Here is a 19385-nt window from a genome sequence, read left to right on the forward strand (position 1 = left end):
TTTTCTGCTGCTTTCCCAGGTTATAAATAGGGAGCTGGATGGGAAGTGGAGCAGCCAAGACATGAAACTTTGCCCATGTGGAATTGCAGCATTGTCACCACACCAGTTCCTTAGTGTTTCTTTTGTATTTGCTTCATATTATGAGTGTGTGTGTGTGTTTTCAGCTCTAGTAAATTTCATAAAAAGCTTTGACAATCAGTTTACACTTCCAATATCTGGGTTAAAGATATTTACCTCCAGAGATAGCTGAAGAATGAAAAAAAAATCATGTAGTAGTAATATTTAGTCTAAAATGATGTTGTTTGGGGTTGAGTATGAATTGGATATTGAATATTTCTCTGGTTGTGAAGTGTTAATCTTGAGTTAACTCTGATCTCTCACTTCTAAGATCCTATGAGGCTAGAATTCTATTACAGATTACCTTTCTGCTAAAAGCTAGAAACTTCAGATTCTGCAAGGAGCAATATGTTAAAGGACTTAGGGCAACTTCATTTAACCTGGCAATAAGATCATGGCCAAGTTTTCCCAAGTTGGTGTTCAGCCTTGTCAACTTTGCCTTTGTCTCTCTGTTAATTTTGTCCTGCTGGCCTGGACTAATACTACAAGGCATTTAGCTGTGTTAATTAAAAATACCAGCCAAGCAGGATGCTTAAGAATGTTGCTGCCAAAGGCAGTCTCCTGTTATAAACAGCCAGATTGATTTAAGGACTTTTAACCAACTGCTCTATAAATTTCACAGCCAACAGCTTGGTGCTATGTAACAGCGGGTGAAGGTTGAAAGCCCAGTAGTTTTCAGGCTTCCTGCCATTTGAAAGAGCCTTCATTGTAAGGGGAACAAGAATGAGGCTTAATATCCTATGGGCAATGAAATTGTATGGGAAAGAATATTGCTTCATAAAGACAAATGGAGAATTCTTCTTCAGAGTTAGAAGTATACAGATCAGCATCTGTAACTTATGTTGATCAAAGAAAAATCTTTGGAGGATCCTTCAGCAGTAGCAGGTAGATTGAAATATTTCCATGGCTCAGATTCATTGTTGGAGATGTACCAGTGAAGGCACTGCCTGGCAGTGAGGTGTTTATTTACTGAAGCCAGACTTGTGAACTATTGGAAAAGAAATAGAAGATGAGAATCTGTGGTTCTGCAGTTGGGTAAAATAACCCGCTTTAGGAAGTACAAGAACAGCTGGCTAGTCCATGTAGTGTCCTGTGGTCCAGATGGTGATCTGTGCTGAGAGTCCTAACCATAGGCAATGCACATCCTGAGGCGTTAGGAAGCAGACGGTAACCCTGTAGTGCCAAATAGCCCATCCACAGCAGGATCCCAGCCAGAAAGTGTCTGAAAATGATGCAGAATACAGTCTGTTTCATCTCAAATCCTCATGGTATAAGTCTTAGCAGGTGTCAGGACCACAGCAGAATTAGACTGGATTTGTGCATAAAATTGAATATAATGAAACATTTCTTTTTGTGTCTTGGAATTACAAAATTTACAATTTGTTCAACACTTCAAATGAAGACAGGAAGTTTTATACAAATGTAATACATATAAAATTTCGTTGAGCATCAGAAGCTCCTGTGAAGTTTAATTAAAGTAGGCACATCTAGGTCTTAACACAAGTCAAGTAAATAAAAAGTCCCACAGTTAGAAATCAAGCATCCATATTTTTAAGAAGTATTTCGGGCAACATTTATATTTATATAAAGTTAAAGAATATGGTACTACTAGGTTTTCAATCTCCTTATATAAAGTAAAGAGAAAGTCGGTCTACACATGAGCCTTGTAATCCAATAGTTCTAGCTTTTCACATGTGTAAATTGTGGAATGTGAACATGCTAACTAAGATTCAGTTATTTTTTTATCACAAAGTCAGATTTACAAAGAGAAGGGAAGACAGAAGGAAAGATCTTCCATCTGCTAGTAGCCCCAGTGGTCGGAGCTGAGCCCAGCCACAGCCAGGAGCCAGGAGCTTGATCTGGTCCCTCATGTGGGTACAGGGTCACAAGGCCACAAGCAGGGAGCTGGAAGGGAAGCCAGGCCACCAGTATTACAACTGGTGCACATATTGGTTCCCGGTGCATGCAAGGCAAGGACTTTAACCACTAGACTACCGCGCCAGGTCTGTTAACAAAAATTTTGATTCCCAAGTTTACTCAAAAGAAACTGAGGATAATGACAGCAATATCAGTGACACAAATATAAGGATTGTGAAAGATGCTCATATGTTTTATGTATTTAGTCCTGTGTGGCATAGAGTAAACATTAAAATAAACATTAAGTCAACATTAAGATATCAATTGCTAAATCAATATGTGGTCTTTATTCTCTTTGAGGCACAGGCAAAAGAAAAATACGCTGGAGAGATCCACAATGCTAAACACACACACATAAACACACAAGAAAAAGCACATTAACAGTGCACATCACAGAGGCAGAATCTCATTGTGACTTCTTAATTCCATCCTGTTACTTTCTCTTCTGAGTAAGGTGTTTGGACCCCTGAGTCTTAGTGTCTACCAGAGTAAACCGATCTCAGAAACTAGGGAGTTAGCCCAATGCAGACTTAGCTTTTGTATGTCCCAACCTATGGATGGTTTTCATATGTTTAAAGAGTAAAGACAAAAAGCAAAAAATACCAACTTGTCCTGTTAAGGCTAAAATATTAACTGTCTTTCAAAGGAAATGCCATTCTGATCCGAGCTGTACAGAAATATCTTTTAGAGTTAACTAGGCATGCAGGTCTTCTGGAGATGTCTTCACTATGTAGATTCTTAATCCTAAACCTGAGAATGGACCTGAAACTTTATTAACAAACTAGTGGATTATGCTATTTCTCTCTGTTCAGGGAAGAATGGTATTTATACCAGTTGTTATTGCTCTTATTGAATAGCTAGCTGGGATAATCAGATTCAATTAGTAGGATGTAGTGCCTGGGACTTTTTTTTTCTCCTGTCTGTAAAGCTCATCAGGTGATTGCCCAGTATAGTCAGGGCTGAAGGCAAATGATCTGGGTTTGAAAGTGTCATAAAAATGAATCCAATCACCTGGCATCTTTGAGAATAGAGTCAAATCTCTAGAGCACTGCTCAAAAGCAAGTGAGTTTTAGTAAGAGTATTGGTAGATAAAACAAAAATATCTATTAATAGTCTGTGCATAAAATAGTCTGTGCAGTTGTTTAGTTTGCAATTTTTAAGAGGTTTATTTTATGTATTTACAAGGTAGAGGTAGAGAGAGAGAGAGAAAGTGATCTTCAATTTTTTGTTTCACACCTTAAATGGTATCCATGACTGGGGCTGCACCACTTCCCATCCTGGAAAAGCAGCAGAGGATGGCCCTGGGATCCTGCACTCATGTGGGGGACCTGGCAGAAGCTCCTGGCTTTGGGCTCTTAACTCTGGCCATTGCAGGTATTGGGGAGTGAACCAGCAGACTGAAGAACTTTCTTTCTGTCTTTCCTTATCTCTGTTCATCCGCCTTTCCAATAAAAGCAAAACAAATCTTGAAGGAAAAAACAAAGTAGAGCAGGCAGGATTCAAACCAGTGTTCATGTGGGATGCTGTGCAGGAAGAGTCTTGAACTATTATACTACAACTCTGGTCTCTAGTTCCTAAATTTTTACACAACAGAATGTTAATCCTATTCCTTCTACGTTCCCTATTTTCCAACCATTATCCATTACATCTTATCTGATTTATTAAAACTTATTTCAAGAACCTCTTTTTCTATTTTTCTCCTTATTCTTGGACCAATGATGCTTACGTGTGTTCTCTGTGTCATCTGACCACTTAGCACTTGGCCTCTGGTTCAATAACATTAAATAGCTATCAGTCTCTGTTGTATTTAATCAGTAGCCCTGACCTCGAATTAGAGATATGAATCTTAAGTACAAAGCTAGGAAAGAGTTCAAAGTAGGATATAAAAATACTTTCCAATTCCAGTGCTATCGTGGTTTATTGCTCTCCTTCTCCTGTAGACATTTGACATTAGGGCCCAAACAAAAAAAACCAAAAAAAAAACCTAATATAATTAGTAATTAAGAATGGGAAATGAAGGTTCAATCACTATGTCTTTGGTATTGAACAGAAAATTTGAAAATATTAGCAGTTAATGTGGAAACTCACTTTGTGATTTATTCCCAGGAAGAAAAGTGATAAAGTCCTCTTTGATTACTACACGCTTACAGATGTTTTTTTGTTTTGTTTTGTTTTTTAGGTATTGTTTGGTATTAATAAGTCAAATTGCTTTGGTCAAGCTCTCTAGATTTAAGGCTGATATAAAACATAATGTCACCATCCTGAAGAAGTTTGACATAGTAACAAAGATCAAGGAAACATGACCGTAACATTTCACTGTGGTGGCTGGGAGGACACAGCATAACAACGGTGACCCTTGTAAAGGAGATAGAGGAGTGCAGTCAGAAGAGAATACAGTTAGATTTGAGCTGCAAGCCTTAGGGCCATGCTTGACCCACGCACAGTAAACACTGCACAGATTTAACCACTGTTTCCATGAAGCACGTGGATCGGTGGCCCAGGATTCCCAAAGCTAGTTTATAATTTATGATCAGGAATTACTTTATTGCCTCGAGCGCTGGTCTGCAGCATCTGTTGTTATGGATGCTACAAACTGAGTTGAAATCCCAACAAAAGTTATTCTGGGTCAGAGATTGTCCTTTAGCAAGAGTTGATACAAATAAAAACTTTCTGAAAATAGACCATTGGTTCCAGCAAGGCTATTCCAAATTAATCTCGAACTACCCACATGCTTTGGAATGAATCTATTGTCATGCAAATAGGATACATGGTTTTTAAGTTCAAAATGGAAAAGATGAACAAATATAATGAAGCAACCCAAAACCACTAAATATAAATCTATTGAAAATTGACACAATTTGGGCTGAGAGAACTAAAGTTATGGTTTAAGAAAGAGAAAACACAGGGTGGATTTAGGAAAATTCTACTTTGTGTTGTTGTTGCTGTTGTTTCATGTTTTTAATTCTAATAATCAAGATTCAACAAAAACACCCTTTGAGCAGTTCCTAAATATAGCTTTGTGGTTTGTGGTACTGAAAACTTTGCAGTTATACACAAGCCACTGAGTATTCTTGTGTATGTGTCCAGTATTAAAACTTTTCTTTAATACATCGTGAGGTCAGAGATGTCATATGTGTTTTCAAAGATAGAATAAGTATGATTAAAATTAACATCTTGATTCAGAGAAGTAATCAAAGTATTATAAAATATGCAGAATATATTGAAAGTATACACTTGGGCGTTCCCATGGATTTTTTTTTTTTGTACATGACTTTATGAATCACTTTACAAGAACAGAACATGCATGTCACTACTCTATCTTTTTTTTAAGATTCATTTTTTATTATTACTATTTTTTTTTTTATTGGAAAGGCAGATATACAGAGAGGAGAGACAGAGAGGAAGATCTTCCGTCCAATGATTCACTCCCCAAGTGAGCGCAACGGCCAGTGCTATGTGGATCCAAAGCCAGGAGCCTCTTCCGGGTCCCAAAGCTTTGGGCCGTCCTCCACTGCCTTCCCGGGCCACAGGCAGGGAGCTGGAAGGGAAGCGGTGCTGCCGGGATAGAACTGGCACCCATATGGGATCCTGGGCGTGCAAGGCGAGGACCTTAAGCACTGTGCCACCGCGCTGGGCCCACTACTCTATCTTGATTAATTAATTAACTAAAATGAAATTTTATAATACAGTTCCATAAGCTTAGGGATTTCCCCACCACCTCCAATCTTTGAAATTATATAAAGAAAACAACTTGAATAAATCAGACACTAAGTCTGCTGTTGCCATGAACCCAATTGTAATTTGTCCCAAGTCACAGAAATTATTAAGTGACTGAAACAAGCAGTTGAGTTTAGATTTTTCCAACTCTGTGGCTGAAGACTTTACTGTTTCAAATTCTTTTCTGTCTTCATTTTGGCATTTTGTTATAACTACGAATTAGTAGGAAATGGCAGCTCTATTTGCAACAAGATTTAGCATAAGGAGAATCACAGTGGTTCAAAAGCTTATTTCAACAGATACCACTTCAAGTTACCTGCAGCTTCATAATCATGGTAAGAAAATTTTCGCCAAAATGAAAATATTCTGTAACATGAGAAGCTGTATCACAAAGAGGGTGCTGATAAAGCATCTCAAAAGAAATGTTTTCAAAACTTTAATCTGTGTATCATGAAATTAATCTGTTTGTTGCAGGAGACTCATTGGATCTAGAAATTCTGCTTTGCTCTTTGCACGGTTTCGAGGTCCATACTGCTGTTCTTTCATGCTGTTTGTGACAGCAGGAGTGACATAGCCGAGGCATATGTTGAACACGCCTGTGCCACTTCTGGGGATTCCTGTGCAAAGTGGCTACAAAAAGATGGTCATTTAAGAATGAACAGAGATCCCTAGATCATTCAGTAATACTGAACGTCAGTGACTGAAAGTAAACAAAGATAAATCAGAAAAGTTTGGTGACCAGGAGATTCAAGGGAAAGGTCTGTTTCCTAAAATGCCACGTTATAAGACTTGTGTTTTCTAAACCTGAACTTCTTCCTTGAAGAGAATTGACAATACAATGGGCATATTAATGGTGAGGTCAATCTCTTCTCAATACCAGAGAGAATGAGAGAAGAGAAAATAAAGAAATGTCCTGATTCTTTACACACTTAGGGTAAATGCTGCTAAGACTCCAAAGATGGGAAGACTCCTTCGATCAAGGCGCAACATTGCTTCTGTGCAAAGGTAAACGGGACTTTCAGAAATGAAGCTGTTCAGAAATTCCGTGTCTGCAATCAATTCGTTTAGTGTTTAAGGCAGATATTGCTGCATAGCGTCTGATTCAAATTGAACATATTACCATTGTGTGATGGCAGGAATATTTCTCCAGCATGTCAGACATTCCCAGAAGTGCTGAGAGAGGGAAATTGTGCTGCTTGGCAATATTCCAGAAAGCTAATTACCCAAGAAAGGATTTATGAAAAGCTGTTGAGGTTGATGCTCTTCACATGCTTTGGCAAGGTAAGCTTTTTGCTCAGAGTTATGCTTAAGCCTCTGTGCCTTCACACGTGCTGGGTTCCCCAGGTTGAGCATATCACTCACCATTGTTTCCAGGTTTTCTTGCAAATGCCTTCTTATCTTTCAAGACTCAGCTCAATTGTCACTTTTCCCAGGCAGCTGTTTGTGACTTTACTCTGCAAAATAGGCCAATCTGTTGTGACACAGATCATACAGAATCATGGCATTGTCAGTTCTCCAATACATTTATTATTTAATTATCTGAGCTCACCTAGTAACCAGCCTACACTCCCCCAACCCCAGAGACCAATGATGTCACTCTGAGTGTGTGTATGTTTTCAGTTTTTACAATAATTCCTGGAATTTAGATCTCAGTGAGTGTCTGTGGAGAGAAGGAAGGGAGGGGTAGTATGAGGAATATAGGAAGAAAACATAATTATTCAACAAGGCAGAAGAAACTTCGCAATCTTTGACAGTGAAAATGCCCTTGGGAAGATAAAAGGGCACAGAACCTAGGGTTAGAGAACTGAGGTTTAGATTACAACTTTTCCATTCCTTCTTTGTAACTTTAGGAAACAGCTAAGCCTCTGCATTATATTTTCTTTTTAATGTATGAGTACACTAAATTTCAAGGAAATAGCATATATAAATACACAGAACACACAATAGCTTCTCAAAGATTCAACTATTGAGTATGGGTTGAATAAGGCACCGGTTATCTTTTAAAATTATGAACAAAATAAAGCACACTTGGCAAGTCTAATATCAGCATTTCTGTATATCAAGATAATTTTCTTGCAAACATCAATTTATTTTGTATTGCAAAAACAACAGTAACAGCAAATTTTCTAATTGATAAAATGCCTCCCAAACATCTTCATTCACTGGCTTTTTATGCTAGAATTCATTCTAGGGGTGAAACTAGCTGTTTTAGTCTCTTTAAGTCCATAACGATGCATTGTATGTGTTAAAAAAAATCCCTAAACTAATAAGAAAAGTAGAAACACATATTTAAGTAACTGACCATAAAAATAGAAAACTAATCTGAAGAACAAGATATTAGATTGGCAGACTTCCGTTCCCACACTGCAAGCACTCATGTTTTCATCCTTAGTTGTAACACTTGTCTGTAAGAGGGTCTCATTTTCATCAAATCACTTCAAGCCTCCTGGGGTCAATCTGCCGTGCTTAGAATTCTGTTCCCCTTTACCTTTTTTTTTTTTTTCTTTTTTTCACACGCTACCTCTAGCACCCATGTCAAGGTGTCAGGAGAAAGGACAGCAACAAAGGTGCTTATTGAATACCGTGATCTGATCTACCCCGAGTGTGTGAACCACCTTTCACGGTCCTCACTTCCCAGTTCCAGTTCCAGTCTAGTTAACCTCATCTTTCCCTATTTCTTTGTGCTGCATGCTGAGCTGCTTACTTCTTTCCTTTGTGCATTTAAACACGATTTACCCCTACCACCGCCTTGCTGCTGCCCACCAACTCCTTCCTCTGATGTTCTCCATTGTCTTAATCTGTCCAGACTCAGCCCAGGCTCTGTGGCTTGCATGATGTCTTTTCTCCCTAACCTGTTAAGGTTCAAAAGCACATGTAATAGTAACACTGTATTCAAGTCAATAATTGTTCTTGAATAACTCCTTATGATCCTCTACCATTTTATATTGAACACTATGTGTCTTTTAAGTACTTTCATACTCAATGAAATAATGTTTTTTTAATCTAAAAACGGTGCTTTTATTTCAAAATTCACATTAGCACAATAATTCTATCCCCTATTATCAGATTAGTTGAAAAAAATGAACACAGAAACCAATGGATGGCATAGAATGATAAGCTGCTGCTTATAATAACCATATCGCAAACTAGAGTACTGCTGGGAGTTCTTACTCCATTATTTAAAAGAAATTATTTATAAATACACAACAAATTTCATTTGCTTCATATGTGCAATTTTGAGAACATAGTGATGCCTCCCATCTTTCCTTCCTTCCCTCACTTCTACCATTTCCCTTCTTTTCTGATTTTTCTTTTAACTTTTAAAATGACATTCTATTTTAATACATGAATAGGTGTTGAGAAATAAATTAATTTTCATTGAAGGCTATTGCATGCCTCAACTCTGAAGGGCAAATAATAATCCTTAAGTGTAGGCAGTCCTCACATACTCAAAGTGCAGATTGTGCAACATCAAATGCAGATGTCCATTGTGAATTAGGAGCTGTGAATGGATTGTCATCAATATTAGTTTCAATTGTTATCAATATTAGTTTCAATATTGTTCAATTGTTAAAAAAAATTCATGCCCACTAACATATATCTCCTTTAATGTAAACAAAGGTAATTATAGCATCTGCTTTATAAGTTTAACGATAAGTATTTAATGATAAGAAATGTCATAAAATTAAATATTCCAGGGTTGTTCTTTCACACAGTTAGGTTTACTGCAGTGATTATTATCATTATTCCTAAGTATGTAAACTGATGCTCTGAATCCACTATCTTGTACGTTCTTCCTTGATGATCCCTTTTGCTTTAAACGTTGATAACTCCAGGAGGTTTTCACAATTGATACTGTGAGTGAAAGGACGGTGAGTCTTTCCACATTGTTCCTCAGCAGCAAAACGATTGATGTGCCAGTGACCTCTCACCATAAACAAAACCACCTATTGATACAAAGCTGGGGAAAGTGACACGCTAAATAACATTCGTTTGTTCTGCAATGTTGGTGGGATAGTTTCTCAAATCAGACATCATTCTCCTACTGGAAGCATAGTAGTAGCTGAGAGAAACACTATTGAGTTTGCTTTTAGTAGGAGAGAAAATAAACAATAATCATAACATTTCAGATGCTATGTAAGGAAAATGTAAAGGAAAAAGAGAAACATGGCAATGTGTCAGAAGAGTAAGTTAATCTTGAAATCATGTAAACTCTTTCTTTGAAGGTGACATTAGTGGTAATGATGCATTAATAAGGAAATCTAAGGAAAGAATAATACAGAAAGAAAAACCAGTGCAAACTTCCTGAGGCAAGAAGTAGTGTTAAATTTATTTTACTGGTACAATGATAAATTGACAAGAACAAATCAGGGCTCAGCACAGTGGACTAGCAGCTAAAGTCCTCGCCTTGCACGTGCCAGGAACCCATATGGGTGCCGGTTCTAGTCCTGGCAGCCCCACTTCCCATCCAGCTCCCTGCTTGTGGCCTGGGAAAACAGTCCAGGACAGCCCAAAGCCTTGGGACCCTGCACGTGTGTGGGAGACCCAGAAGAGCTCCTGGCTCCTGGCTTTGGATCAATGCAGCATCAGCAGTTGCTGTCACTTGGGGAGTGAATCATCGGAGGGAAGATCTTCCTCTCTGTCTCTCTCCTCTCTGTATATCTCTGACTTTGCATTAAAAATAAATAAATCTTTAAAAAAAGAACAAATCAAAGACAATGACCCATTTTACTCTGTGAATTTACAACATCTGGGTATTTTTTGTTGAGCCTTGAGTTCTGGCTACCAATGTGCTCCTGGCATGGAGTGTCTGTGTTGGTTCACACCATGCATCTTGCAAAATGCACAATTTGTTTTGTGGCAAAGCACTAAATGATTTCTTTTAGAGAGATCAAGATAGAACTCTTCATTTTATAGCCAGTCTTTCCATGTAGTACAGAATATTGCAAACTCAAATTTACTTATTCGTCAAGATTCCTCATGCAAGAACTTATTTTCAAAATTAAATCAAGATTAATTTTCATGTGATGGCGCTGCATGTTGGGAAGTAAATAATTGGTGGTGTTTTTATTTTGTTTTGTTCTTTTACAGGTGACTAAACTTTCCACTTTGTTGTACCTTACCTATAATGTATCAATAGTTTTGTCTATATTGATAACTTCCCAATGCAGAATGCCATAATTTGGCACCTTATTTTGAAAGAAGTTTTATAGTACTGGCACTTAGAGAAGAAAAAACAATAAAGAACTAAAAAGCAATTCATTTTCCTAATGTTGAACACTCATGTGTGCAGTAGACACTAAACACCTATACACCTGATGTCTTGTAAATAATTGGATGCAAATTGCCCATTGTAATAATTTATATTATTAATACAGAGTAGCACTGGTGAAATCATAATCCAATTACTTTTTCATAAAAAGTGAAAAGCTTTATAAAAGAAATGTGAATTTCCTGAAAAAATTGGAACTATTTTAACAGTTATTGATTTTTTTGCCATTTATATAGAAAATTAAAATAAAACAAAAGTTGATAATATGTCATGGATAAATTGGTTTATCAATTACTGTAAAAATTAGCTACAGATCCTTCCTGCTATGTTGAAGTTCTCTGCAGAGAAGCAGGTGACTCCTTGCAGCATCAGTTCCCCCAACTGCAATTAAGCGAGTTTCTTTCTTTTTCTTTTTCTTTTTTTTTTTTTTTTTGCTAAGAAAAGGGAAAGGAAGGATACTTTGTGCTAAGGGAGACACACAGGAGGCTTGGTCCTGCCCTTACATTATGGAGTTCAGATTTAATGATGAATTAATTTAGGGAGAGAAGAAATAGATCAGCCAGTTTTTCAGGTCAATAAAACAGGTATTATAGGTACAGATTGAGAACGTTGGTGAAAAATTAACATGAACTCCAAAGATGCTGTTGAAACACAGCAAATAATGATCATATTAACTTTTGGCAAGGATTGGAGCAGCTGGACCTTTCATTTATCATTTATTGTTGATGGAAATTCAAATTATCTTGGAAAGGAGATTGGCACTCTGTTAGAGTTGGTCATGATCGTACCGTGTGACAAAGTAATCCTACTCCAGAGTTTTTGCTCAAGTGAAATGTTTTGTTCACATAAAATCTGTACATGAAATTCTATTGCATCTTTAGCTGTCAAAATTAGGGTATGATCCAAAGGATTATCAACTGTAATTGGATGAAGAAATTGCCCATATTTATATGAAAGTGTTGCTCAGAAACAAAATATAATGAAGTATTGATGCACACAATCTTATGGATAAATTGCAAACGTAACACATTACGAGGGTGTGTCTCAAAAAATGACATGCTGATGACTACAGTAATGTGATCTCCTGGAACAGGCAAGCTGTAAGGTTGAAGACAAGATCCATTGTGACTAGGAATGAAGAATGAAGAAAAGCATTGTCCACCATGGCAGATTTCATTTTGGAAGAAAACAATGAAATTGTTCTGCATGTTTAACAGTGATTTTTAAAAGAAATTTTAATACATACATAAAATATGACACATGATGTCTTTATACACATAAATCCTGATATTAAGGGAAGCATATCTATCTTCTCAAACATTTATCATCCTTTTATGTACTGTTAAAGTGCTTTTTTGGGCTTGGCACAGTAGCCTTACATGTGCCAGGATTCCATATGGGCATTGGTTCTTGTCCCTGCGGCCCTGCTTCCCATCCATCTCCCTGCTTGTGGCCTGGGAAAGCAGAGAACAGCCCTACACCTGCGTGGGAGACTCAGAAGAAGCTCCTGGTTTCTGCTCCTGGCTTCAGATTGGCTCAGCGCCTGCCATTGTGGCCATTTGGGGAGTGAATCAGCGGAGGGAAGATCTTCCTCTCTGTTTCTCTTCCTCTCTGTACATCTGTCTTCCCAATAAAAATAAAATAAAATCTTTTTCTTTTAAAGAAAAAGAAACTACACTCTTAACACGAGGAAAAAAGTATTAAAAATGAGCTATACTGCTCTGAGGATGAATCTAAATGTATTTTAAGATCATGCTTTTCTGATATTTATGTATCAGAAAATTTCAAGTTTATTTATAACCTAGACACTCTAAATAAAATGCTATTCCTTTAATGGATTTAGTTTTCAAATGATTATTGTTATTCATCTCAATTCAGGATCTAGGGATTGACATAAGACTCAATTGGCTATTCCATGTCCTGCAAGTGTTGGAATCCCTGAAGTGTGCTGGTTCATGTTCCACCTGCTGCACTTTCCATCCAACTCCATTTGTGGCCTGTGAAAGCAGTGAAGGAAGCCCCCCATAGCCTTAGGATTCTGCAACCTTGTGGGAGACTGGGAAGAATCTCCTGGCTCCTGGCTTGAGATTGACTGAGTTCTGGTCATTGCAGTCATTTCGGGAGTGAATCAGCAGATAGACGATCTTTTTCTTTATCTCTTCTCTCTCTGTAAATCTGCCTCTCCAATAGAAATAAATAAATGCCAAAAAAGAAAAAAGATACTACTGAACTTAAAATTCCAGTTTCAGTAGTGTAAATGCCTTGAATAAAAGTCACCATGATTTATTTCCCAACACAAAGCAAGCATTTATGTGCTTTCTCTTTAAATGTGTGGAGATGATAAAATTCAGATTCACATGAATTATTTAGTGACTCAAGTCAGGCTAATCCAACCCAGCTGCCTGTATCTCTTGTGCTAATCTTTTTGACCATCAAATATTCAGCTGGTTTTCATTTCTATTTTGCTTTTCTCTCTGGTTTCCTTTTGTGTTTGGGAAACTCAGTCGTTTCTGTAAATTGTAATTTCTGAATTTGTTAGATACAGACAGCGACATCTGTTTTGTAAGCCTCATGTGATTTTTTGTTAATAAATTCATAATTAAGTTTTGATGGATACTTTTCTGTTCTCTTCACCATTTTATCTGCATTCTTTAGAAGATTTTTTTAAACATTTTTATTTGCAAGGCAGCTTTGCAGATACACACAGATGACGAGATCATCACCCGTTGGTTCAGTTCCCAAATGTCCACAATAGCTGTAGCTGCACCGATCCAAACCCTGCCACGAGGATCTGCTTACGGATTTTCCATGTGGGTGCAGGGGCCCAAGGACTTGAGACACCCTGCTGCTTTCCCATGCCATTATCAGAGAGTTGAATTGGAAGTGGAACAGTAGGAAGTGTTCTAATGCCCATGTGAGGTGCTGGCACTGCCAGCAGAGGCTTAGCCTACTATGCCATAGCACCAGCTCTTATTTGCATATTTAATTATCACAAGCAGAAAACCCTTAGTGTAGCTCATAGATATCAGTTCAAAAATTTGATACTTCCCTTCTTATCTTTCTCTTCCTCCTTTTCTTTTTTAAACTTTTGCTATAAAGAATTATTTTAAATTGAGTCCATAGGCAAAGACTTAATTCTTTGTAAAATAATGAAGTTAGCAAGTAAGCATTACAGAAATCACTGTTCAGTGAGAATGTAGACAATGAGTATAGATAATAATCAAATACAAAATGTCAATTTTATTCCCCATAAATTTCTATATTCTTGGTATTAAGTGACACATATCAGAGAAAGCATTTGATATTTTCCTTTGCAATCTGGTAAAACAAAGGTTCTAAGCAATGGACTTGTGGGATTTCTTTATCTTGATCATTTTTTAAATTTACAAAACAAACTTTTCAAATAATTTTTACTTTATGTGTTTAATAGAATTTTTTAAATAAGAAAACAAATATGGGTTCTATAGAAGCATAAACTTCCAATTAGGTACAAAATATGGTGGTTAATCGCTTTTCAAAAATGAAACAAGTGCACAACACATCAAATCACTTTTTATGATCCTTGCTCAAATTGAAATTCAATGGCTCGGCTTTGTAAATACGATTTCTAAAAGAAAAATGTGCTCAGAGGCGATTTATAGTTATCTTCATGTTTATGGTTAAAACCAAGGGAACTGAATTCTAGATCAAGTTAAAAACAAATAAATGATAATTTGTTCTTTATCCCTAAATCTAGAATAATGGAAACTGGTAGCTTTCCATTTCTCTTCATTTTTTCCCTTTGTTATAACACATTTAATTTTATTTGTTAGCAAGACTTATTCTGTGATCAGGAAAGCTCTGGGGGAGGATTTGGGCTTTAATTCCCGCAAATGGGATCATGGATGGCAAGGTTGATCTAGCTTTCGGCTTGTAAGGAATGCTAAGCCAAATAATCCTGCGGCTGTCCAGAGAGACATAGCAGTACAGTACGCCTTTCTGTCTATTCATAATCAAAAATAAATCACAGGATTAGTTTACCTAGCAACAAGCAATGGAGTGTGGGGTTTCAAAGAAATAAAGAATCTATGCAACTGAATGTTAGTTACTCCACAGTTGTGTTCTAAGCCATCAGGATGAACACGGAGCTCACACTATGAAATTGCAAAATCAGTGAAATTTCTGTGTTAGTATCCCATAGCCCTCTTGCTCTGCTTTCCATCTTGATGTTACCCTCTTCATTTAAGCTGAGTAGGCTTCAATTCACCTTTTGGTCTTTGCCAATAAAAAATGGTGAACAAAATCACATCAAGATACCCATAATTTTATAGAAATATTTTTTTAAAGAATATTGCAATAGATAGGAATACACAGTTAATTTATAAGGGGTTGCAATCCACCACAGGAATTTTAACAATTGGCATGTTTTGTAAGTGGGAGAAGTAAAACAACAGAAAGCCACATCTAACAATGACTATTGCTGACATTAATGGAGCAGAGATTGTGTGCCACTTCTCCATCAGCACAATCCACTTAATTTCTACCACAGTCCCATGATGCAGGTACTATTATTGTCACTGAATTTCAGGAAATCGAGAAACAGAGAATGAAAGCAGTTTCTGTGTTCACACAGCAAGCAAGCCTCGAAACAATGTCAGTTTGAGCCGTAGTCACATTGAATTATATAGCAATTCTCTCTGCTGTCTGAAGCTAATTGTTATTGGTTGATCATTTGTTGAATGAGCTCGTTAAATTAATCTTCTGGAGTCAATAATTCCTGCAGTGTTCTCTTCTAATGTCACTGGCACAGAGCTGTTTTCCTTATTCGTGTCTTTTGGCCTAGGTTCCTGAGGTTTGTCCCTGGGTCAATACAATCTGCTTTTTGGTCAGAAATCACTTTATAAGCCTCACTAAACAGGTCAGTTTTTACTCATTATCTTTGAATGAATGTGTCACATTCAGGAAGTATATAATTTTGTCTCACATTGAACTAGAGACATAGAGCTCATTTCACTTTTAGTCTGGCACAAGGAAGCTCAGAGTTAAAAATACACTGCATCTTCTAGACTATCAAAAATGAGGGTGAGTATTTTTAAGCTAGGTTTCCTTGATGTCTTCCCGGGTCAGAGGATTCCATCGCTCACCTGGCATTTAGGAAGATGTTGTGCTTAAGTACTTTGAGCAATGGGGTTGCCGATTGATCTTTGTGCTGCTTAGGCATTCTTTCAAGTCAGGTTCCATTCTTGGTGCCCCGGAATGAATACAACCTTCGTTTATATGAATACTTCCTTTCAGAGCCTTAGATATGACTGTCACCTCAGGAGGGTTTTTCTTGAATCGACCTGTATTAAAATTTTGATCGGGCTTCCATGTTTATTTGTATTGGATTCATGAAAAGAATAACTACATTTGATTTAGGGATGATAAAATATTTATCATTATCTACAATGTGTGTAGGTATGATTTCATCATGTCTTGTCCCATGAAGTGAGCCCTTATGGTCATGAAACTGAATCTCGATAACATAAAAGCAGGACCCAGCCTCCTGTCTGTCTTCTTTAGCACAAGATGCCATTTCTTGTCCCCCTTCTTTTAAAAAAGATTTATTCTTATTCAGAAGAAAGATTTACAGAGAGGAGGAGAGACAGAGAGAAGGATCTTCCATCTTCTTGTTAACTTCCCTTTTGGCCTCAACGGTTAGAGCTGAGCCAGGAGATCCTTCTGGGACTGCCACAATCACAAAACCCGCAGATCAGTTGGAGCCCACTTGGCCGTCATAAGCTCTCTAAAGAGCATGGAATCACTGGCCAATCAAAGCAAGGTCACATGCTCCACTGACCACCAGGAACTTGGACTTGAGCTGATCACATACTTTCCAGCCCCAAATGCAAAATATTCAACCTAAACTGTTCTGGGAGCCTGGAAATTAAGCAGTAGCTTCCAGGCTCTTTGCTCTGTGTGGTACAATAAACACCTCCTTTCTTCTGTCACCCTGATGTCAGTAATTTCCTTTCTGTCTCTCAGGTGAGCAGACCTACTTGGGGGTTGTATAATAATGCGTCCAACTAGTTTGGGGTGTTGCTCAGCAAGGGACAAAGCTGTGTCATTGAAAGCTATGTGCCAAAATCACAGTTTTTTCCTCCTGGAATGATACCAATACTAGTGCCAGACCCTGTTCTTAGCTTGTCATACCAGCATAAACATCCAGGTCATGAACATGGTGGGCCACAGGATTCTTAACCTACTGGTGGAAACTTGGATAGTGACACCTCAGTCCTCCAAACCATACCTACCTGAAATAAAACTTTGCCATGTAGAGTTTTGAGGGCAGATATAAGAGATGTTGGTGGTCTGCCCCTCAGAAAAGTTGGAGCTCTAGAGTAGGAATTGCAGGGTGCAGGCTTATCTTGTTGACTGTACCCTACTCCCCCAAACCAGACAACCAGAAAAGATTTATTTATTTATTTATTTATTTATTTATATTGGAAAGGCAGATTTACAAAGAGAAGACAGAAACACAGAGAAAGCTCTTTCATTTGCTGGTGTATTCCCCAAGCTGCCACAGTGGCTGTAGATGAGCTAATCTGAAGGTAGGAGTTCATTTGAGTCTCCCACAAGGATGCAGGGTCCCAAGGCTTTGGGCCATCCTTCACTGCTTTCCCAAGTAACAAGCAGGGAGCTGGATGGGAAGTGGAGCATCTGGAACAAGAACCACTGCCTATATGGGATATGGACCCAAGCAAGGCAAGGATTAAGCAACTGAGCCATTGAATTGGGCCCAAAGAATTTCTATAACTCAGGGAGGAGAGAGGATTATGTGATAATATCAGTTCTTGGTATGTATGTCAGACTTGTGTTTCTTGTTCAAATGTAATAGGTTTACCTTTTTATTTCCATTTGCTGTTTTCCATTATGACAACCTTCTGATGCTAAGGGATGCTTTTGGTTTTGCTTTATAATTTATATCAGTCATTTTTAAAAATTTTGTTGGGAAGATTATCTTCCTACAGCCATGCTGGAAGCCCTACATCCACAGCCAAATTTAAACTTATTTATCTCTTCCACATCATCAGAATACATTTAGATGATAGTATGACTAATCTACTAATTGAATTCTTATCTGTCTCTACTCATGTTTGAAGTGGAAGAGAAAAGAAATGAGGCTGATGAAAACTAGTAAGAATGAAGGGAGGGAGTCGGAATGTGAGGGTAAGAAGTAGGGAAAAGCAATAATGAATCAGCATTTTGTATAGGTCCATAGTAAATTCTACAGCAGCAGAAAACAGTAGGCATCTTATCATCTTATCAGATGTGGTCAGAGCTTTCCATTCCAACTTAAGAGGGGGGAGTTTTGGAAGATGATTTTTTAAAAGACAATTTCCTTTAAGAGAAGAGAAGATATTCACAAAACCTCCTCTGCAATTTCTAGTAGAAAAAATTACTGTAAGGCCTGATGAGCTTCCCCTTCAGTTTGAATGGATCTCATGTCTACATCAATACACCAGTAAATTCTAAATCAGGTTTATGGGTTTTAGCAAATTTTTACTTCTAAATATTATCTCATAAAAATGCAATATAAGAAATTGTTACATAAATGTCCCTCCTTTTTTTTTTTGGTTTTGCTTTATAATTTTGTAAATTTTTTTTCTTTTTATTTCTCCATTCTTCACCCTCCAGCCCTGATAGAGCAAGATCTGCATAAAGAGCTTTGGCATTTATTTCAATAAGCTTATGTTCTATATCATTGATTCAAGGTGCTTTGTAAAATATAAAGCATTTTAAATAAAATGTTAAGATCATATGGTTATCACACACAGACACTGTTGATTAAAATCAAAGCAGATAGTCTGCTGTTACCTTCCAACTTAGGTTTTAATATTCTTACTCACAAATTATTGATTTAGTCTAATATCTTCATTATTCAAATGAGAAGTGTGTGGCTTGGACAGAAAGAAGTTGCCCAGACTCAGAATCAGTGATTAGATCTTCCATCACTCTGCCTTTCAATTAAACAAATTTAAAAAAATAAAGCTTAAATATAGAATTTTTATCCTCTAATTCATTATCAAAGATAATCTCTGGTCCTCATCATATCGGTGTATACCGACGTGTGTAGTTTCTGCATGATAGCAGAGCTGCAGCAGTTTATAACTTCTCTGTACTGAAATCATGAAAAAAGAGGAAAGGAAACAAAAGGTGACATTCTGGAAAGCTGAGAAGCTGCCCATTCATTTCTGCAAAGAATGATTTTTTTTTATAATTACAACAGAGAAAGACCACCTATCTCTTCTTTTAAATGTAAAAAATGATAAGCATGCTCCTCACTTATAATTTTAAAAAGGGGACTGGGGGTGATGTTATGGCTCAGTGGCTAAATTCTCAC

The sequence above is a fragment of the Ochotona curzoniae genome, unplaced genomic scaffold (genome assembly GCF_017591425.1).
Source record: "Ochotona curzoniae isolate NIBS_2020 unplaced genomic scaffold, NIBS_Ocur_1.0 contig_3432, whole genome shotgun sequence".
In the NCBI taxonomy this organism is placed as follows: domain Eukaryota; kingdom Metazoa; phylum Chordata; class Mammalia; order Lagomorpha; family Ochotonidae; genus Ochotona; species Ochotona curzoniae.